Below are 24,010 nucleotides of genomic sequence, written 5' to 3'. Positions count from 1 at the left end.
TGAGATGTTATAAAACCAAACCATTCAATAATATTTTCCCCTGTGAAGCAAACATAACACCTACCTTAAATAGGATATTGTAGAGAAATATTTTTATGATCTGGATGTAAGGACAAATTCTAAGGTCTGCTATGATTCAGAAATCTTACTCTTATGATGGAAAAATGTTTTCTAAAGCATTCTGTGACTTGCTTGTATGTGTGTATCACTACATTTTCCAGCAACGTGGCAAATTATGTGGCATGGCACTATTTCCTGGATGCTTTATTGAATGTGCAAAGGATTTAGGAAAATTGAGAGTAAAGAGGGAATAACAAACTTTTTCAGGAAATAAGGAACTAAGATTAGCATGCTTTATAAAATGGAATAGCAAATGATTTGAAGATAAATGTTACTAATTATACAGTAAATGTGAAAAATAAGTTTACGTGTGAGGTAATAAAAAATAATAAATTCAGCATGGCCACAATTTTTTCTTCATATATTGGTACTTTCTGTTTAAAGTTTATTTAACAGTAGCCAAATTTATTTCAAAAAGTATGAATATGCCCAGTGAGGTAATTCTTTACACCGAGAGTTAATATTTATTAGTTACTCAAATTTCTCTTATTTTTATTTAAGGTGATCTTTGGTGTCATGTAGACAAAAAATTTAACCAAAGTGTTGAATTTTCACCTGGAGGTTTTGGAGTCATGTAAAAGCCACATCAATAAGAGTGGGTCCAAAGTCTTGCTTGAGTTAACTAATTGTTGCCAGTCCTATTTGGCAGGCTTATTGAATTACAGCTTTAGTTTCCTTTAAATCTAGGGTCTGTTTATCATCTTCAGGAATGTTATAGATTCAGCATTTTAAAGCTACAAGTATTAGTGTTGGGTTTTCCTCTGTCTTTATCTCCAGCAGTCTGGGTGAGCAAAGAACTTTTAGCTATAGCAGGAGCTTCCTGTAAAACACAGTACATGCCCGTGCTTTCCTCATCTGCCACATCCTTTCTTTCTTCTTAAGTCCTAGATCCTTCTCCACTAGTTTAGGTGGACATTTGCTCACTTTCACAGGAATCAATAAGTGTGAATGCTTTTTAATTTTTTAAAAATAACTAGTAGACATGTAAGTAACATATCATTAAGTATATGAGCAGGACTCTATATACTACTGCTATGAGCCACAAGGTAGAAAGGCTCCCCATCTAGCCATTTATAAGTACATTATGACTAATGGAAAACACAGGCAGGAAATTAGATAATCTCAGAAAGATATAAATATGGACAGTTTAGGAAGGACTGGCTAGAAGTTAAGAATAAGTAGATTAATAACTCATGTAGGCATAAATGAATTGTGGCTTAGCCTGATTGATAATTTCACTTGGTCACATTCATGCTAGGCTCTGCATATTTTTGGAAGATTTTGTAAAAACTGATGTATTCCTTAAAAAAGAAGTAATTTGCTTTGGTAGCTTGCTTAACGAAAGCCTAGGAGATAGGATGGGAGATAATAATAAAGTATTAAGTGCAACAAGGATTTTTTTGTGAAAGAGAGCAGTGTTTTGTTTTGTTATTTACATGGAGTTTTGCTACACAGAGGAAATCTACATCTAATTGACTATTTCATTTGGAATGTAACAGACTCTGGCTGATTCTTAATCATAAGTATGGGTCTATCCCACTGAACAAGCTTTTCAAATATGATTAAAAACCAGTTTTAAGATAAACAGTCTGTGTTCAACTAATTGCTTATTTTCTGGGTCAGTGCATCTTGGCAAAATACTATGTAGTTTTCCCATATCTAATAACAACCTCTTATAAATGTATAATGTTCTTCATTATCAAAAAAAACTTCATTATCAAAAAATAAGTATAAGCTTCCTGTGAATAGTCATACATCCCATGTATAAGTCATTACATATATACCCCAGTTGCAAACGACCTTTCTTGGCATCATGATAATTTATTGTCTTTAAAACAAAAAGAAGCCCTTTTGTCTTTAAAACAAAAAGAAGCTCTTCCAACCCATTCATTACTTGCAAAGTCTTACAAGCAGAACCAACAGCTGATTTCCACATGATACATATAGATCTAGTTCCATTTCCTTGCATCCAATAGATATTTATAGACATAAAATCATTTTTAGTAAATAAAGGCATATTTTTACTAATAGATGCAAAACCTAAAATGTATAAAGATGCTTCATTGCCCACCAAATAATTTATGAATGTAATGTAGTCATGGCGATGGATAATTCCAAAGTTTAACTGAAAACAAACAAATGAACCCCAGTATGCAAACTCATTGTGTTAATAAAATTTAGTAAGTATAACACTTTACCTAAGTTTCAAATCAATGATAGAAGAGATAAACAATTTAATGAATATTGTCCATCAATTTTGGGAAAAAATTACATCTGAGATTCAGTTTTAGCTGGATTATGATTTGAATGTAAAAATGGACTTATTAAATTATTAGAAAGTTACAGATTAATATTTTTAATATCTTGGAGTCAGAAAGAATTTTCAGTAAGATTATTAAAATTTATTATTAAAATTTATTTAATAATTATGAAAAATTATTAAAATTTAGTGATACCTTGAAATCATTCTACTTTCAAAATTCAGTTTAGCCAGAGATATTCTCCTTATTTATTTTACTTACCCACCTCTTATTCATTTATCAAGGTTCAGAGTCTACTGAATAATTATGTAAATACACAATAAAAATATTTTAAGTCAGAAAATTAAAGTATTACAAATCACATTTGTTACAAAGAACTTCAGATGACATTTTATTTCTAGCTCCTAACTTTAATTCAGTGTAGTTATAGTCAGAGGTTCAGAATCTCAGAGAGCTTGAATGGACCCTAGAAGTCTTACAGTATAAATTCATTTTACAGATTTAGAAAGCAGGAGTTCACACAGGTCTCTCCTCTAGGAAGACCAACAACCCAATTAAAAGTGGGCAAAAGAATGGAACAGACACTTCTCCAAGGAGGGACACACAGAGGGCTCAGAGACACATGAAAGGATGCTCAGCATCACTAGCCATCAGAGAGATGCAAATTAAAACCACGAACCACAAGATACCACTTCACACTGGTCAGAATGACCATCATAAACAAAGCAACAAACAAGTGCTGGAGAGTGTGTGGAGAAAAAGGAACTCTAGTACGCTGTTGGTGGGAATTCAGACTGGTGCAGCCACCATGGAAAACAATTTGGAATTTCTTCAGTAAACTAAAAATGGAACTTCTTTTGACCTGGCAATTCCATTGGTGGGATTATACCCTAAGAATCCTGAATCACCAATTCAAAAAAACCCATGCACCCCAATGTTCATAACAGCACAATTTACAATAGCCAATTGTTGGAAGCAACCTAAGTGCCCATCAGTAAACAAGTGTATCAAAAAACTAGGGTACATTTACACAATGGAATTCTATGCAGCAGAAAGAAAGAAGGAGCTCCTACCCTTTGCGACAGCATGGTTGGAACTAGAGAGTATTATGCTAAGTGAAATAAGCCAGGTGGTGAAAGACAAATACTATATGATCTCACCTATAATTGGAACCTAATTAACAAAACAAACAAGAAAGCAAAATATAACCAGAGACATTGAAATTAAGAACAAACTGACAGTGACCAGAGGGGAGGTTGAGGGGATAACAGGGGGGAAAGCAGGAAGGGTTGTCAAGGAACAGGTATGAAGGACACATGGACAAAGCCAAAGGGGGGTAGGATCGAGGGTAGGAGGTGGGGATGGCTGAGGTGGGGGAGAAAGTGATGGGGGGAGAAATGGAGACAACTGTACTTGAACAATAATAAAAAAGAGAAAAAAAAGTAAGTAGGAGTTCAGGAGAATTTGTTGATTCCCTTCATATCTCATAGTAGTAGATGAACTAAGACTAGGAGTTCCCTTAACTAAGTCTCATCTCTGTGATTCTTTCATTAAGTTAAAATTAAGCCATCTATGAGTCAAGCTAATATGATAGCAAGCTGCAGTCCTGGTTCTCAATTATATGTTTTAGTCTCCCCAGAGATAAGTTTTCAACCTCTTTATGCTGGATTTTCTGATATGCATATTCACCTTAAACACCTTAAATTTTACCTTTTAGAAATAAAAATTTTTAAATTACAAAATGGGCAATTAATATGAAGTTATGTATACATGAAGTATATATGTGTGAAATTTGTATATATGTATACATACATATATATCTTACCAATAATGTACAAGTCAGAGATCAATCTAATGAAGAGAAAGAAGTTTAAATTTGGATCTTTTACTTTTCAACTACTTCCAATTAATTTCCTTCAGACTATTAAAAAATATCAGAATTTATAACTTGAAAAGATACTTAGAAAAAGTATTGTGTAATTCTCTTAATTTCCACATGGTGATGACTGGTACACGGAGAGTAGAGGCCTAGTAAGTTCTTTGCTCTATGTCCTCATTAAGCAAAATTGAGGCCTTATAAAAATTAGTCTGGCACCACTTCACAGAAGAACATCCAGGAAGAGAAACCCAGCTGTCAGATATAAGTAGGTATTCAGAGCATTCAGACCTTGTTCGAAGGAACAGTGAGTCATATGAAGTGCAATGTGCAAAGGAAGCTGACACATAAAAGGATAAAACAACAATGATGAGTTCCCAAAGACATGCTGAGGGGCAAAGAATAATTATAGAGGCTCTATTTTGGGGCACAACAGAATAACTTGAGAATTTAAAAATCAGAAGAAGAAATTATGTCACTCGACTTTGATTTCAAATGAAATAATTTAGTACCATTTATTTAATATTAATGCTATTGTAGTTTATTAGGATGATACATGATTTAGTTGTTAAATACTTAGGAGTCTAACAATGACTTTGGACAGGGAAGCTACTTTAATTTTGTAGGAAAGGGGGCTAAATGTATAATAATTACATAATTAACAGCTTACCTGGCATGGAACTATAATGCCAAACATAAGTAAGACACCCCCAAGGGCAACAGTATTCTTTTTGGAAGCACCAACGTCCCTGAGGCTTGTAGTTCATGTCCAGGATTTAAACTGAAACTGCTTTGCCAAGAAGTTCTAAAAATAGTACCTTGAAGAACTTACATCTTTTAAAGCGCTCACCCTCCACCCATTTTCCTGTTCCCTTATTTATAAATGGTATCCTTTAACGTTTCAATTATGAGAAAGGGTCATAGCCATTTATAGAAATATAACAGTGACGATGTGAATCAGAAAAAAAACAATTCTTCAGAAGAAAAGAATTTAGTTCAAATGAGCAATGTACCCTTATTATTTTATAACATTAAACAGCTTGTTTTCTATATATGTATAGTATCATATAGTTACAGTTATTAAATTAACCATAAGCATTAATATCTGTGTATATGCATATATATGTGTGTGATGTTTGTGGCTAATATTACCAAATTACTAATATTACTAAATCTGATAGGATCTATTCACATTAATTTAACACTGCTGTCCTATGGCCAATGGCACAAGAATAAGAGGTTTAAATCCATACCCAAGGGTCCCAAAGAAATAGTTTTGTAAATTTTGTAACATCTTTTCTTAAAGATGCCCTTATGTTCGTCTTTATCAGTATTTTGTTAGACTGATTTTCAAAGTTTTCCTTTAGTCAGAAGTTACCTGAAGTTGTTACATATAATTCTGAGAAATCTTTCTCACTATTGTTAATGCGTTCGTATCATCCTCAACCTCAGTGGAATTCCAGCCCACTACTGTGAAGTCGTGAGTGTTCTACTGTAACATAGGCAATACCTGAAAGTAGGGCCATCCAGAGTTTTGACAGGTGGCAGCACAAGTGGTGGGTGTATCATCGTAGTACCCTGGACAACAAGAGAACATTGCTGTGAATTGGGTTAAAATATGAATAGGGAATAGTGGAATTTTACAGAACTTAAAATTTTGTAGGTTTTTTTGTTAGAATCTTAAACATATGTATTTTAAATGTTGATTTTAATGGGAAGCTGGTTGCCACCATGCTAGCCTGCAAGTAAAACAGAACTTTGTTCTTGGGACCTTACTTCTTAAGAATGAGGGTAGCAAGGAGCATGAGCATAAAGGATAATCCCTGTTGTCCAAGAGCTCAGCACTAGGAAGAGGAGAGTGCCTTGACATGTTCAGGAGAAAGGTTGTTGCTGGAAGAAAGAGTAACCTGGTCAAATGACTATAAGGAGGAAATGATGGCGGTGGTTCAAAGTGGAGAAAGAGGATCAACGTTATCAATGAAGAATTAGTGAGGGGGAAGAGAGACAGAGACCTTGCCACAGAGGGAGACAGAGGCTGGACCACAGCAGTAATGAGGTCTACCTTTCCTTTAACACAGAGGATTATTAACAAATGAGGTTCATCCACTGCTAAACAAAGACTTCAAGTATATAAACAAGTTTTATGTGCATCTTCTCAGACTCAAACTGATGTTAAGATCAAGATATAGGCATAACCTAGTTTACCTTGTTTCTCATTTACATACTGTTTAGACTTGTAGAACTTCAAAAATGTCAAAATTGCATTTGCAACTTATTTATCTTCATTAGCTTTATTGGGATTTAAGATGCTTCTATTGACTTACCCTTATGAATTATCACTTTGCTGCTAATTCTAATAATAATCTCTGAATTATTCTGAATTATTGCCAAGGATTTCTATGCAGTCAACATAGTTCTTTAAGTGAAAACTCAAAAGCATTAAGAAAACTTACATTAAAATCAATCTAATCTCTGCAATCAAATATTTTGTGATAAAAATATTTTAATTATTTTATAACATAACTATTTTTACAACTTTATGCATTTTAATAATTTATTATACATTATTGTAAATTGTCTAGTTTATATTATAATAGGTTCATGATCTGATCATATTAAAGATATGTGTATTTTTACATCAATTAACACTGTATTATATTTAGAATCTGTATGTTCTACAAGCTATTTTGAAAAGAATAAAAACTCTTGTCAGTCTCAGCCTTTACTGGTATATGTATGGCCTACAGAAAGTTCAAAGTTGAAATTTATTTTGAGTGTTTTCCCGACTTGCTGGAAATGGCACTAGAAATAGAAATGATATGACATGTTATTGTTTTTTCTTTTCTGCATAGTTCTAGAGGTTTAATTTGTCATTGCAGCTGAAAATGCTACAAAATAACCTTTCTCCCCTTTTGGTGATTTGGAATAACTAGAAAACAAGCCTCTGGCTATTAAAAAGTTTGTTGATGAGTTAATTTTGGTTAGTACATGTATTTTACATATTAATAAAATAATGTACATGTCTTCATGGTCTTCCACTTTCCTCTGAAAACTATCAGAATCTATAGTACCAAAAATATATTAATATTCAAGAAGAGAGGATACATGATAACATTATAAATTCTTAGTGAAAATAACAGAGACACCTACAACTAAAAACAAAACAATCCAACTGATTTTGTGGAAGTAGACCCATTGGCTGAAGAGATTACACAATGACCAAAATCAACTAAAACTTAAAAATACAAAAAAGAAATACAACAAATAAGAAAATAGAAAATCTTTATCAAGAGGAAATCAGAACCCTGAAGAAATACATTGGTTAAACAGCTAATGGGTATAAGAGCATCAAGTGGTCTCCAAGTTGAGGGAGTATACTAAAGACACATACTTTAATGCCTTTTATGATGTTTTCATGTATAAGAAATAATTTTTACCACAGTAGAAAGATAATATCTCTTTCAAGAGATTTTTAAGTGAAATAAATAATTTTAAATGTTAAAAAAATTATAAAAACACACAATACATGCCATTACACATTTGTGCAAACTCATAGAATGTCTAGCACCAAGAGTGAACCCTAAAGTAACCTACTGACTTTGTGCAATCATGATGTGTCAATACAGGTTCACTGATTGTAACCAAAGCACCATTCCAACAGAGGATGCTGGTGATGAGGGAGGCTAGGCATGCGTGGGGACAGGGAGTATATGGGACATTTTTGTTCCTTCTCTTCAGTTTTGCTGTGAACCTAAAAGTGGTTTAAAAAACAGCCTGCAAAAACATACACATACACACACATGTCTGAATGGAACTATTCACTTCCTTCCTCTTTATGTTGAAGGAGATTTTGATATGTAGTTGATGGGATCGTTGAATAGAGGGAAATGGGATGTTAGGAATATGGTTTTCAGCATTCATAATCTGTGCCCTCGTTCATGATGAGAAGTGCTGTTCATACCTTCCCAGTTCTGAAAGCAATAACACCTATGCTTTCCATTCCCTGGACGTCCTAACCAAAAAGAGACAGTCCTTCTCTAAATAATTATAAACAAAAAGTGGCTTAACCATAATTCTCCAAAATTAAGTTACTGCTATCCAATTAGAAACAAATGTTTTAGAGGGAAATTTTAATTCATTTTACATACCAATCTGCTGTAATTCATAGTTAAAGCAATGCATATTAAAACTATGAGATACTACAAACACCCACCAGAGTGAGGAAATTTTTACTAAAAAGTTTGACAGTAATACAAAGTATCAGAAAGGATGTGGTGCAATGGAAAACTCATACACTTGGTAGGAGTATAAATTGGTATGAGCACTTTGAATTCCTAGGATCCTGAAATCCCACTGGCAAGTGCATTCATTAGAGGAACTCAGACACCTGTGTACCAAGACATACTACAAAAAGTGTTCATTGCCTCATTGTTATGACAGCAAAATAGTGGAAGCAATCCAAATGTCTCTCAGCAGAAGAAAGAATAAATGCCTGTGGTACATACATACTATGGAATTCTGCAACGAAGAAAACAAAGAGCCACACTCATGAACAGAGATGCATCTCCAAAACACAGTGCTGAACGAAAGAAGCAAGTCTCTAAAGACTATATTCAGAATGATTCCACTTTCATAATAGTAAAAATAAAAACAGCAGAACTAAATTGCTTAGAATTCATATATGTGTGGTAAAGTCATGTAATGAAGCAGGAAATGGTGAGGACAAGTTTAAGACAATAGTTTACGTCAGGAGACTTGTATGTGATGATCAAGAAGGAACAAGATAGACAACCGAAGTCTAGGTATTGGGTATTTATTTATTGAAACTGTGTATTTATGCTACACATAAACTATATGTGTGAGATTTACAAGTTTTAAAAAGTATTTTGTAGAACAGTATGAAGATTATGATTCCTTACTCTGGATTATACATTGTTGTGGACTTATGGATCAAAATATTAAAATGCAGTGTATTTGGGATAGGTCAGGGTGGATGGGTGGAGGATGGCATTGCCTGACACAGCACAATCCAGTTTGAAAGTTTACTTCCTTTAGTCAGAATATTGTTCAGATCAGACCTCTCACAATATAAACCCTTAACATTTTACCTAAAATGATTTAGGTGTGCAAATTCTATTTGGCTTTAGGTTACTTTCCAAATTATACAGAAAATTTTGGAACACTGATGATAAAGGCCTAGGAAACATGTAAGTGTATTCCAATGAAAGAGGAGCCAGTGAAGTTGTATTTTGTATTTTTACCAAGTTCCTGAGACTTGTTAGGATATTCAGACAGGGGAAATGTCTCTTGAATCATCAAAAAATAATTCTCAAAGTGAGAATTAGAGGGAAAAGTAATATATACAAAGTCTGTCCAGAAAAAGTCCAGCCATTGTTAATACAGTGTCCAGCAGAAATAACTCTTGCTTGGGTATGATTGGTAGGGTGATAATATGGGTGCAATAATTCATAGTTTTAATTTGAACATTTCACCTAAATGTCATATGGTGTGCTTGAGTGTGATATTATTATGTTACACAATTACATGTTTGTGATTTTGTAATAAAAGATGTTGTAACAAAAAAATCACATTATTTGTGCTGGGCCCTATAAAATGAGAATGTCTGCACAACATCCATGTAACTGGCAGCCAAGGAGAGAGGACTGGCATGCACATGTGTGAACAATGACGACTTCACCGTACCAGTCAGTGGGGGCGGTAGATACCATTGAGTGAGCAGGTGTACTATGTGGCCATCACATTCAGAATGAGCAAGTAGAGCAATGAATCTGCATCAAATTTTGCATTAAGCTTGATCATTCCTCCATGGAAACTATCTGGATGATTCAGAAGGCTGCAGTTATTGGCAACTGGTGATTGTCAGCTTTATCATGACAATGTACCTGCTCATGTATCATGTCTCATTCAGAGTTTTTTTGAGAAACATCAAATCATCCAGGTGACTCAGCCTCCGTATAGCCGAGATTTGGTGCCCTGTGACTTCTGGCTTTTCCCAAAACTATGAGTAAGATCACTTTTGAAAGGAAAGAGGTTTCAAACCATCAATGAGATTCAGGAAAATACAGTAGGGCAGCTGACGGCAATTGAGAGAATGGTGTGAGGTTCCAAGGTGTGTACTTTGAAAGAGACTGGGGAGTCATTGTCCTATGTACATTGTTTCTTATATTTTCTTCAATAAATGTCTCTATTTTTCATAGTACATGGCTGGATTCCTTCTGGACATTCTCAATATGTCTTGTTATTTACGTGTAGTTCAGTGTGAATTTGTGTTTATCATTTCATTATTTAGACATGTGTCGTGATCACTCCTTTTTATTATTATAAATTTGAACCTAATCATGTTATCATCCTTTATTCTCACAACATCCAGAGTCCAGTAGAGAGAAAACTGTTTTCAGGGAACACAGGGATCTTATGAGCATCACCTCCCTCTCTGTATGCTGAGCACACCCTGACTGATTCTGTAGGTTTGAAATGAGCGAGGGGTTTGCCTTTTACCAAACAGCTCTGCTACTTTAGATGTAGTATGATTAATGTAGCCCAATTTCTGGACTACCTTTTGAGAAACTGTCCTAGGCAGACTAAGTGTTGCCAACAACATCAAGACTCTATGAACTCTCCACTTTGAAGTCAAGTCCTTATCTTAACCTACTGGGTCCAAGCCTTAGACTGTGATGACTACCCAGGAGGTGGTGTTTGTTTCTCACAGCTTCTTCATGAACATTCCTCACCTCTTATCAGAAGGAATAACCCCTAGATTTAGCAATCAACCCCACTGTCCAAACAAAAAGGCAGAGAAAGTTTTCTTATCCTAAATGTTAGGACAAGCAGCTGGGAGGCATTTGCATACTAATAATTTGTCCATGGCAATGGAACCAGAGTATCTCCACATCTTAACTGATGCAGTTCAGTGCTGTGTTTTTATTTTCTCTCCTTTCTGGCAAATAAAATATGTCTTACTGGACTAATTATCTTTCTTGTAGCCTCTCCTTTTTTAACTCTCTTTTGCTGTCTTTACCCTATTCAGTCCCCATTCTCCCTCCTTTTTTCCCCCTGGTTTCATTTTCTTTTAAATCCCATCCCTCACTTTGCTTTTACTCAGTCTTTTTCACTTGGTAAGTAATAATTACCAAGTTAACTACATTCTTACAGTCATGTATCTTCATTCTCTAGGTGAAAAGTTTCCTGAATCATCTCTGTTCTCTGTTTTCTTAATTGGTCCTTAATTCCTTAATCTTGTTTCTTTTAGTTCTAGTTTCATCAACTTCTGGGTGAATCTCCAAGCCCTTCACCCTGAAATTTACCAAGACACTGTCAGCAGACCTGTGATAAAATGAGGTCTTTTGGCTTTACTGCAAGGGAATGATGTTTAGGCTGTGTAAAATTTTTATATTATACGTTTTAAAACATGCAATTAAACGAGTTGTTATATGGAAACATGGAGAGCACATCCAGTCCTTTAGAAAAAAAAAAATGAGGTGAGGACATAGTATAAGGAATTAGTTAAAATAGAACTAATCAGAAAATTGTTAATAACGTTTGTGAGCAATGTCATGAATTACACAATTGACTTATATTGTGTTATGTTACATGCTGTAAGTTAGCTGACTATGTCTCCGACATTATTATCAATCTCCTGAAATACAGATAGTTAACACAGTCAAGGTGATCCAGAATATGTAAGAACTGAAGAACTACTAAAACAAATACGAATTTTATTCTACTTAATTTTATCTTCTTAAATCCACTATACAATGGCAAGTCAATTGTAAATAATTTGTGAAATTTTTCACAGCAATTTATTGTTAATGGTTAATTTAGTATCAGCTAGTTACTCTGACTTCAAAACAGCCTTTTTATCCAACAAGTAACATTCTATTACAAAAGGCTCTCAAGACAGAATGTGTGGTGCCTCTGGAGAATCTAGTTGAGAGTGAACAAATATTTTGATATTGCTTTTTTTTTTTGAACAGGACTACTAGGAATACCCACTTGTTATTGAAGGGATTGATACTAGCTTGAGAAAGTGTGAAGTAATTCTCATCAAGAGAAATTAGTCATTTTTGCAGTTTGGTTTAAAGTGCAAAGTACTTAAATTGAAAATTCTGTCAAGGCTTTTTTACTGTAAAGTTTAAGTGGCTTTTCCATTATTTCATCAAGCTCATTCAAGCTCATTAGAAATGTCACTCTTCTCTTTTTAAAAGTAGAGCTATTGTATCTTTATTATTATTTTTGTCTATTTTAAGCTACTTGGGACAAAGAAAGTGCATTGTAGAATACTGGGTTGCAATGCTGTATATACACACCAAAAATAAATTAAACATAGAATAATTCTTAAAACACAATACAGTTTTTGTTAAGGCATTGTTATCATTTAGTTTTTGTAATAGTAACTTTGTTATAAGTATACTATCCAATAATAACCACATCAAATAAAGTCAGAAAGTTCAAAAAGTTGTTTTATAATTTACTTTATATTTTGAGCAATACTTCATTTAGGACAGACAGTTTAATCTAAACTAGTTTGTTGCTTATGGTTTAAAATCCAGTTAGTGTCTTACTACATAATATGCTGAAGGACAATAAAATTACATACAACCTTGATGCATTTTATGTGTATTTTCTCAAATGCTATGGATGTATTTTGAGAATGTATTTCTCAAAAGAAAATTACTGTTTCCTGAAAGATATATACATATCTGGGCTCAGATTGTAGATGGGTGAACAATTAGCACTTTGCCTTAAAATAAAGTTGCATTAGCTATGTAAGTCTCAAACATATGCAAACTCTAAATTAGAGAAGAAAAATATAATTATACATTGTGAATTGTGTTATTCAAAAGGAAAGTCTTGTGATAATCCATCATGAGACTCTCAAACAAATCATGATTTTATTTAATAATATATATGTATACATGTACATCTATTTTAAATTATAAAATAGTACTTTGGCTTTAAGTACGGAAAACTTCCCAAACAATCCCACATGAAAGGTCCTTCATAATTGGTATTATGTTTAGAATTATCTTTAAATATTTAATAATCAGCAGTTTTAAAACACCTGATAAAGTATAGATTAACAAACACATACCTTATCACATATCAAACAGCTGTATAATTTTTTGGCAATGACATAGAATTTGTGTTCCACCATATTGCTTTTTTTAGGACTTATTTTCTTTCTTACAATTTCACTGATAAGTTTTCTTTTTTTACCTTCTTTCTATAGACTTTTTGTGTTATTATCCAGAAAAGCAATAAGTAAGGGAGTAAGGCTTTTGTTGGGAGGCAACAGTTGGCAACTCTGCCAGTTTCAACAAGAAATTCTGCCAATTTCAGCCAGTTTGGCCATTTGGGGAAATGCTTCAAAATTTTGTGTTAAAATATTGAGCAACCTTCTCATGCACCCTAGTTTGAAAGGTCACTCTTTAGAATTCAGTGAAACCTGAACACTAAATACATTACAGAGGCATCTTTGCTAATTTATTTTTCTTTAAAAAAAACAGTGAAGGGGTAAATATTAGGTTGACCTAAGAATAATAAAATGATAATTAGTTTCTGAATATTTTCTCTTTGGCAATGTGTAGTGATTCTAACATCTTCAGAATTTCAGCTTGAGAGTCTATGTATACTGCAAAGAAAGTCATGTTAAGTCACTACCCAGTTTTCTGTGGAGGCTAATATAATGAAATACATTCATTCATATAATCATTTTTAAAATTATTGAATTTATTGGGGTAACACAGGTTAATAAAATTATATAGGTTTCATGTGTATAATTCCATAATGCATCATCTGTATGTTGTACTGTATGTTCCCCACCCAAAGTCAAGTCTCCTTCCATCACCATTTATCCCCTCTTTACCTTCTTTACTTCCCTCCCCCACCCAACCCTCTGGTAATCACCACCCTGATGTCTGTGTCTGTGAGGGTTTTTTTTTTCTTTTTTTTGCTTAATTGCTTTACCTTTTTCACCCAGCCCCACAAATTCCCTCCCTCCTAACAGTTGTCAGTATGTTTTTCATATCTATGATTCTGTTTTTATTTTGTTTGTTCATTTATTTTGTTCATTAGATTCTAAAAATAAGTGAAATAATACGGTATTTGTTTTTCCCTTGACTGGTTTATTTCATTTAGCATAATGCTCTCCAGGTTCATCCATGCTGTCACAGAAGGGTAAGATTTCCTTCTTTTTTATGGCAGAGTAGTATTCCATTGTGTAAAGGCACCACAGTGTTTTTATCCACTCATCTATTGATGTGCACTTGCACTGCTTCCAAATCTTGGCTATTGTAAATAACACTGCAGTGAACACAGGGGTTGCACATATTCTTTCTAATCAGTGTTTTGGGTTTTGGGGGAATACTCCAGGAAATGGAATTGTTAAATTTTAAACATTTGCCAAGTGCAGACATTTATCTAGGTCCTTAGGATATAATAGTGTGTGTGTTGGCCGGGGGGGAGAACAGGCAGAAAAGCTTATACTTGTAGAGTTTACATGTTAGTGGTATGGACAGAAAATAAAAAATAACATAGAAAATATATCAATTAGACTAAGTGGTTTGTTGCAAGGTGATTGGTGTTATAAAAAAAAGTTAGGACAAACTAAAAGAGCTAAATCTGAGCAAGATGATTGTGATGGTGTAGGTGTAGGTTTTTAAAAGTTGATTAGGATAAGCCCCATGGGAAAGTTTATGTCTCAGCAAAGCCTACAAGGAGGTGAGGGATCAGGCAGATGGATACCTGAGAGAAGAGCATTCCATGCTTGTTAAAAAAACCCTGCAGACAACTTTAAATCCTCTTTTAGATAATATGCTTACTTTCCTTTAAAGGTCTGCCAGTTGGTATTAGAAGTGCTACCAAAAAGTAAACTTGTCTGGAGGTGAAGGACTCAATAAAAAGAAGAGACACTAAATCTGACATCCAAGAATCATAAGCCAACAAATAAAAAAGATTATAATTTTTTTTCATGTTCAGGTGCTATAGTGATGGATATGTAATGAAGAGGAGAGAAAAGAAGATAGGACAAATTTATAAAGTTACTCAGATGGTTTATTCAAATAAACATTTCCTCATTAACTTCTGTTATGTTCTATATCAATAAAGTAATATGATACACATGGATCTTTGTTGTTTACTACAATTTAATTTAATGCCAAAGAGTCATTCAAATTAGAGTTGATATACTGTTATAGCTCTACAGATAGGAAAGCTAAAAATTGTATTTAGGAAGGAGAGTTTTCCTTCCATGATTATAACATTATGCGATTATGTCTGGAAGATAAACATACACCAGGATGTAGGACAATACTTGAAGTCTAAACAATTTTGAGTAATTAAGAGCAAAGTATTGTCTAAGTGTAACAATCTAACTTTTTTTAAGCACATGCTATTTCTAGACTTACATCACAGACGTAATGAAAACCTTTGAGGACAAATTGAACTGGAGTCTCCTGTTTCTAAGTTAATCCACTAGACATATTTAGCTTAGTCAGGCCTTTAGCTTCAGAAACTACATAAAATGTTACAAATTTTGAACATGTAGTCTTTTATGATGCATATGGTACTAGAATTGAGGTAGTTGAGGATTTATAATCTTGAATGTGAAGACTTTTATGGTTACTGGTGGTGTGACAGTTGAGAACTTGGTAAGCAAATGGCTTTTAGGTTAATCTGAAAAGTTGCATAGTTAATAGATTTTTCATGGATGTTTGAGTTATATAAAAACTCAAATATAAACTGTGTTAAGTTTGATATTTTTATTTGCAAGAAAGTATGCTGGAATCTGGTCATTAAATATGCACATATATTAATTTTATGATCAAAAGACTTTGCAAGTCTTTAAGTTTTGAGCTGATAACATGGAAGGCAGAAAAGGAAATTCTTTTGGAAAATGTATAATTAAGGAAGTGAACTATTGTGAATAATTCAATTAGTTAAAGTGTTAACACTATTTAGGAAAATCGTTATATGTATTTCACTCCAGTCTTCTTGTTTTAGATGTTAATACTCACATCTCATTCAAAGGCCTTTCTCTTCAAATTAATGAAACCAAACATTCTTCAAAGTTTCATTCTTAAGAATATTACTTTATTAACCACATTTTTTGTGTCTCAAACAATATTTGATACACAGTTATGACATTATTGATGGATTTAGGGGCAAAGAATTCTTTCTCTTAAATCATGAAAGGTCAAATTTGGGAGATCATTATCTTCATTTGACTTCGTATAACATCAGCAATAAGAGGTCTAAGGTATGTAGTACATGCAATAGCACAACAAAATAGTTAGGATTTAGGGTCACAGTAGACATAGTTAAAAACAGAGCTTTTTGAATGATAATTGTTTGACTTTGGGCACACTATGTAATTATCTGAGCTTAATGTGTAAAAGAATGAGAAAAATGTTCCTGTTTAATATACATTTTTAACTTGTTAGAATGAAGAAACTTTTTTTTTATTTTTTTTGAAGATTTTTTATTTATTCACTTTTAGAGAGGGAAGGGAGGGAGACAGAGAGAGAGAGAGAGAGAGAGAGAGACATCAATGTGCGGTTGCTGGGGGTTATGGCCTGCAACCCAAGCATGTACCCTGGCTGGGAATCGAACCTGCGACACTTTGGTTCACAGCCCGTGCTCAATCCACTGAGCTACGCCAGTGGGGCCTACAATGAAGAAACTTTTTAAGTACCCAAGTTTTACAGAAATTGTAATTAACAACATTAGCTTCATTAGGTTCTGGAATACATTCCATGATGGCAAAAGTGTGACCACTCTAAAAATGTTAGTTACAAACCACACTTGTTCACTTCCCCACTCTTTTGCAGAGATTGTGTTCTGATTGTCTTTATGTTGATTGGGGAATGAGTTTTTGCATAGAAACAAGTTATATCTTCAGCTCTGTTTAGAAAAGAGTTATGATAAACACTATAACTTGTTGAACACCTACTAAGTCTCCAGTGCTGGGCTAAACATTCCCCATGTGTTATTGCATACACTGCTCACAAAACCTTATAAAACATTAGGATTGTCACTACCATTTTACAGATGAGCAAAGGGAACTAATAAATGGTGAATTTGGGGCTCATATGTAGATAACCTGGGTCCAAAGTCCATTAAGTTGTACTTAATATAGCTTATATTTTAACTGTGTTTTTTTATTATTTTTTATTTTTTTGCAATTGATAAGTAGGAAAAATAAAAATAATTTCTTGCTGAGCACACAATCTCATGGATTAACCAGGAAACCCAAGATTATTTACTTTACCATTGTTTCAATACAATGGGACATTCTACGCTTGAACCTAAGGTTGTGGGAACAGCATCCATTCACACGAGGGACGACTAGACCAGACACCACCTGGAAAAGGAAGCTGAGTGGTTAGGAGCATGAGCTCTAGAGCCAGATGGCAAGGATTCAAGTCCTGGCTCTGCCACTTTAGCTATGGGATCTTGGACAGGTTACCTAGCATCTCTGTGCCTCAGTTTGGGAGTTTCTTATTTGCAAACAAATATAATAATACCCCTAGGGCTTTGGGGAAGATTAAATGAGTTTATACCTTAGTAATTAGTTATGAACATGGCACATGGCAAACCCTCCACACTAAATAATCTTAGCAGTAGCAAGCCACCCTTTGAGAGGGGTTCTTTTAAATAAATAAAGTGTGGAAAATTCACCCACTGCTAACTTCAGGAGAGACTGCTACAGCAGGGAAGGCAGACTCTCCTGTTTAAGGCAAAAAAAAAATTATTTGTCCCTCAGACCTCAGAGATATGCACCCAGTAATGTATCTACCATCTAATAATATTAAGGACCATGGGGTAAAGCTGAGGATAAATATATATATTCACCCAAATAAACTGATAAGTTCCAAGATATTTTAGTCAGTGAACCGGGAGTTGAAAGAAATTGTGCTTTGCACATTAAAAATGTAGCAATGCCCTTACTACACACGACACGGAGATTGTCTGAGGTGTGCTCCATTGCAGGCAACTGCTTCAAACAACAGTACCTAAATTTCTGTAATACAAATGCATGTTTTAATTTGCCTTAGCTAACAAAGTATATTGGCATGTTTTTAAAGAAGATTTAAAACCAACATTTTTCATCAAAAGTAAATTCTGAAAGACCTATGTGTTGTAGATCGGTGAATAAAACAAGGAAATATATTACTCTGATATAGGTTTCCATTATCTAAGTAAAAACAAGTCTCTTAATTTGCCTCACATTTGAAACTAACACAGAATTCACACCCAAAATCATAGTTTTATATTGACATTCTTTTTTTTTAATTTTAGAGAGACAGAGAGATGAAGGAGAGAGAGAGAAACATCAACTTGTTCTTCTACTTATTCATGCAGGCATTGGTTGATATTTTTATGTGCCCTGACCAGGAAACTCTCAGCCTTGGCTATCGGGATGGGGCTCTAACCAACAGAACTACCCAGCCAGGGCCTAGACAGCATCCTTTTCTCATAGTTGTCATCCTCCTTATTTTCTCTTATGATGTTATATACTTTTCTCCAGTACTGAACCAAATTTCTAATATCCCCTTTTAATTACTCTGGGAAAGGATGTGAAATGAATGCTCATGCACAAATAATAAACATTTCAGGTTAATTAATGGGCATAAGCTCAAGTTAATTCTTATTTTTTAAATTGAAGAAATCAGGAGTTGGAGATAAGACAAATTTAGCTTGGCTTTGGTTGATCAGACTAAGCGTGTGTGCTCATGAGTACGTGAATGATCCTCCATGTGCCTGCACTGTAGGGAGAGGGGTGTCTTAGGAGTCACCCAGTTGTGACTTAGTGATATTGTTGCTACTTAATACACTTAATGACATGCTCAGAAGTTACTACAGTTTCATGAGAAACACAATGAGCTCAGTTAACCTAAAAGTAATAGGGAAATAACTAGAAATTTATGCAAAATTTTATGCTATATATTTTTAAATTAAACATGTTTCATGTTAAGAGAAATAAAATTTCTCTGAAAATTAGGCTCCATCCAATAACCTCAATAAAACACAGAGCTGTAGCTCCAATACCACAGGAGTTATTTATAGATTTATGGTGAGTTGAGATGAGATTTTTGTCCTTTTAATATCAGTAAGGTAAAATATATCATACATTTATTTAAAACACTATAATGACCACTTTGAAAATAATAATATATTGGTTAGTTAGTTTCACAGAATACTGTTTCTTTCAAATAAGCAAAATAACTTAAGGAAGAAACATGTCCTACAGAAATATTTCCAAATTAACATCTAAAAAAAATGAGTAGTATCTTAATATACATAAACCTTAACTCAGTTCACAGCAAATGATTCTAATTTAATTTTTAAAAATACTTTTATTGTGTTGTTAAAAATTAAATTTATTTCTTGTTTTCATAAAATAAACACAAATTAAAAATTTAATTTGATTTTGAGATTTCTCAAATATGGGGAAATGCAGGGATTATTTGATTTAATGAACAATACTATAATCTTAATTTGACGTAAAAGTAACCTGGATTATTGAAGACTTTCCTGTTTAAATTCCAACTGAAATACGATGCCTAAAAATATTCTCTATTACTTAAATGGATTTTGTTGATTTAATTGTCACATTTAATTCAGAGGTTCTTTTTTATTAAATCATGCTAACTCAACACTTATATTCCAAATTTTACAGCTAAATGTATTCTACTTATTATTTCTTCAATTTTATACTTTAAGGTTGTGTATCTTCAAAATTATAAGTCAACTTGTAAGCAGGCAAACTAGAATTAAGGTGTGAGAGCTATCCAGATACTATTTGAGTTGCATATTTGCTATTGAAAGAATTTGGGCAGGAATGGTTGTCTATGTGAATAAAATAGAAAAATGATAGACAGTTGGTTAGCATGCAGACCTGATCTTGTATTTCTGGTAAATATTTATTTTCCACCTAATTGCATTTGGACATTTTCTGACATTAAATAAGAAAATTTATTGAATCATTTAAAAGTGCAGCATGGTAGAAATTCTTTGGAAGAAAAAAGAGCTTCCCTGAGAGATTATAAACATTTATAGTTCATACATAGACTTCCAAACCATACACAGACAAGTGTTTTAAATAGTTGTGTACTGATTTTCCATTTTCAGTGTATTCTCTGACAGTTTAATTGAGTCAAGAAAAAAAGAGGTGCTACAGAATTGACCCCTTGGAGTGTTTTTCTTAACATCATTGCAACCATACAGCTTATGTTTGTGGGTTAAAAGCTTCTCTGAATCTTAAACAAAGATAAGGAACAAAGCCAAAGACTTCCAGCAATATTCTTTGAATATATTTGTTTTCTGAAAAGATGACAGCATAATTATGATATCTCTAAAAACAATTAGTTTTTCAAACTGTGTTCAAATTCATAGAGCATGAAGTAAGTTTTGTTTAGTGAATACATATGTTAATAATTTTAAAATATTTTGCTGATTTTTCTATGAGGTTCTAGAACAATCCTTAAATATTAGTTACTAATTTTAACCATGTAGAAAAAGTTGATAGCAAATTATGATCTAGAAATATATAATGATGATATTAACTAAAGTCTCATGAGTTTTTACGTGCTTATCGAAGAACTTTTCCACATTAACATAAAACATATAAGGTAATTGTTTTAGTCATAATATTTTTAACTGAAATTAAAAGTTCTGTTATGCATGAAAAAATAATGGAAAAAGTGGTTTCAATAAATATGCTAAGGTGTTGACTTCATTTAAATTTAATTATATTTAGGCATCACCTGTGAGTAGAATACATATACCTTGGTCATTCTTTAACATAATTTTAAAATTAGAGGGAATGGGTGAAGAGGTGAGGGGGTTAAGAAGTAAAAATAGTTACAGAGTAGCCCTGGGGGTGTAAAGTGCAGTATAGGAAATGGAGCAGCCAAAGAACTTATAAGCATTACCATGGACATGAACAATGGTGTGGGGATTGCCTCAGGGAGTGGGAGTTCTGGGCAAAAGGGGTAAAATTGAGACAGCTGTAATAGCATAATTAGTAAAATATAATTTTAAAACATTACAGGCCCGTATTTTTTATTTTACCATTTCTATTTTTCCAAAACATATTCTAAACATTTACGTATTTTAACTAATAAAAATAACATGTTAGTATGTGCTAGACATACTTTTTAAAAGACCTAGTAGTATAGCCAAAGCATATTTCTTGAAGATATTTGGATATTGCAGGTAAAACATATTTTAGTTCATATTATTCATGTAATTTCTCAATTCTGTATCATTTTATATATTTAGAACTGGCCTTAAACTCTGCTTGGTTTTGTGATGCTACGGGTTAATGCCATCTAGAAAAATAAATTAATTCCGTATGGTTTGAAAGCATACATTGATGCTCTGACATTTTCTTATCATTAAAAAAGCAAACATAATGTAATAATGTGAATTTTTACTTCACACTTTCAAACATTTGAAATGTTTATTTCAAATACTATTTTCTCAAATAATAAGTCTTTGCCTAATGACTGTCAGTATTCATTGCCTAGTGCTGTACAACAGTATTTTTTTTAAATAAAGACTATAATTCATATTATTAATACAATTATAAAAATTTAATTAAATTATACAAGTAAATTATACTTTGCATAATTTGGTTAGCAATTAAAAAGAATTTAGAGAAGTTTGGTTATCAATTAAAAAGAATTTAGAGAAGTTTGGAGAGTTCCAAACTTGATATTAATATAATACCTTCTTCTCAGAAAATAATCTAAATTAAAAATAATGTGTTTTAATTTTTGTTACTAATGCATGGCATTGGGTTAGGCATTTAATGTGTTCTTTCCATTTCCTCTTCTAATTCTCTAATGGCTATTTACAAGGTCATATTCTAAAAACACTTTTTCCATTTGTAGCCATGTGTCAGGGAACTCAATACAATTAATAATAGAAGGGAGACAGGAAATCAGCCAGTTGTTTAAAAGAGTCACAAAAATAAGACTTAATTAAAATTTACATTATTTGGAGAAATGTGTTGCAAAATAATGAGCATAAAATTACCAAGGAGTTACTCAGAGAATGAGTTTGTAGCCTACTATTAATGTGCTGGATTATAAGTGACTAAGAACAGGATTTCTCCATGGAAGGACATTTTGCAGAGTGTAATTTCATTTAGGTAAGGAAATGTATGTAAATTACATCAACCAATATAATTGAACCCAAACCTGGCACCTACTTTTGACTAACCAACGAATTTCTGATATCTCTATACAACAATTTATTAAGTGGACTCTATAGTTTCTAAGTGTCCAGGATAGTCTGTACTATGGGAAGAAGCATTAACAGATGTTTTATCTCTACATTTTGGTCACATGTATCCTGAAGACTCTTTCTTTAAAAATGCACACTTCACTTTTTTGTTTATTAATCGGATGTACTCATTTGGGATACTTTTGTTACTTTTCTTTATCCGCAATTACCTGACCATCACACACTCCCCTCAAAATATGGCAGAAAGACACCAGACAAATTGCAGGAACACATTCCCTTAGCTAAAGACATTTGAAATTAGAGTTGACATAGAAATCTCAACATTTTCTCAACCCCAGCTGTTTTTTTCCTTTGTAGTCCACCCCTTCTCCAACACAGCGGAAGCAGTTCAGGCTTAGCAAAAGAGTACTTTAAACACATCTGGCCACAATGAACAATGAAAATTCCATTAGTCCAATAGTTAGAGATAAATAGAGGTAAAAGAAATATAGGAGGCAAGTATAATAAACCCAAAGCGATTACTTTCCTTTGACTTCCTCATTGTGTTCAATTACAGAGTGAGCCTCTGAGACCCCAAAAGTAGTTATTCTTCCACCCCTTTCTTAGAATACTGATTATATGGAAAGTTTAAAGGCACTTCCTGAGGTGAAAAATGTTTTCCAGCTGTTAAAATTCAAGCTTAGCTATTAGTAGAGCTAATTTTGAAAGGCATTGTTCCCTGAATAAGATATTTATTTAGATGTATGACTTTTAATCCACTTTGATTTTTATTACTTGCTAAATTTATTTTCTGGACTATCACTATACATGATATTGTCTAATAGTAAAATATTTTATCTACATTTTGGGGTAATATACTGTGGTTTCTTTAATGTGAAATAAATGAGAATATGTTTCAACATCATTTCAATGTCCCTGCATTCTATAGCAGAAATATGGCCAAACTGCATGAGAATACTACTCAGAATAAATATACTTATTTTGAAGAATGCACTTACCCCCAGTTCAGCTCCTAAGGCAATTCTTGGTGAAATATTCTTAGGAGGGAATTTGATCTGAGATTCCACAGAAGAGATCTACCCCCAGGCAAGGTGGGGAAGCGTGAAAGCCTTGCAATGTGATCCTGCAGGCAGGGTTAGGTCCAGTTAGCAGAGCTGGATGATCCCAAAGCAGGAGGTGACACTCTCTGCTGGAGAGAAAGGGTTGCTCTGAGTAGATTGGAAGTGTTGTCACATTGTAAGTGCTCAGCAGCAGAAGGGAAACATCAGAGCTTCCTGTTACATCACTCTGACCCCGCCTGCAGTTAGTGTTAGGTTACTTTCTTTCTCAAATAACATACCTCAGGAGAGCAGCACTCCTTCCTTATTCTAAGACAAGAGCAAGAAGCAGCCTGATCAGACAGAGATCATATGCAGTATGAATACATTGTTAGCAGCAGAAACTGGCTGGATTTCACCTTGACTGTTAGAACTTGTCAGAG

The 24,010-nt window shown here is 33.4% G+C and overlaps 1 protein-coding gene across 7 annotated transcripts in view; it reads right to left on the bottom strand.

Annotated features, from left to right (window-relative positions):
- The window catches only part of CALCRL (calcitonin receptor like receptor), a 90,044-nt gene extending 66,274 nt beyond the window's left edge, over positions 1-23,770 (bottom strand). For 4 of the 7 annotated variants that reach the window (XM_036023201.1, XM_036023200.1, XM_036023202.1 and 1 more), the window contains exons 1-2: positions 23,529-23,770; positions 5,768-5,835 (exon numbers count right to left, since the gene is read on the bottom strand). The gene's annotated coding sequence lies outside the window, so the exon portion shown is untranslated. The remainder of the gene's footprint in view (positions 1-5,767; positions 5,836-23,528) is intronic. The other 3 variants (XM_036023204.1, XM_036023205.1, XM_036023206.1) reach the window with 1 other exon arrangement.
- Between the last annotated feature and the right edge of the window lie 240 nt (positions 23,771-24,010).

The sequence above is a fragment of the Phyllostomus discolor genome, chromosome 4, assembly GCF_004126475.2.
Source record: "Phyllostomus discolor isolate MPI-MPIP mPhyDis1 chromosome 4, mPhyDis1.pri.v3, whole genome shotgun sequence".
In the NCBI taxonomy this organism is placed as follows: Eukaryota; Metazoa; Chordata; class Mammalia; order Chiroptera; family Phyllostomidae; genus Phyllostomus; species Phyllostomus discolor.
The sequence above is the reverse complement of the archived record's forward strand: the minus strand, read 5'-3'. Positions and strand labels throughout refer to the sequence as shown.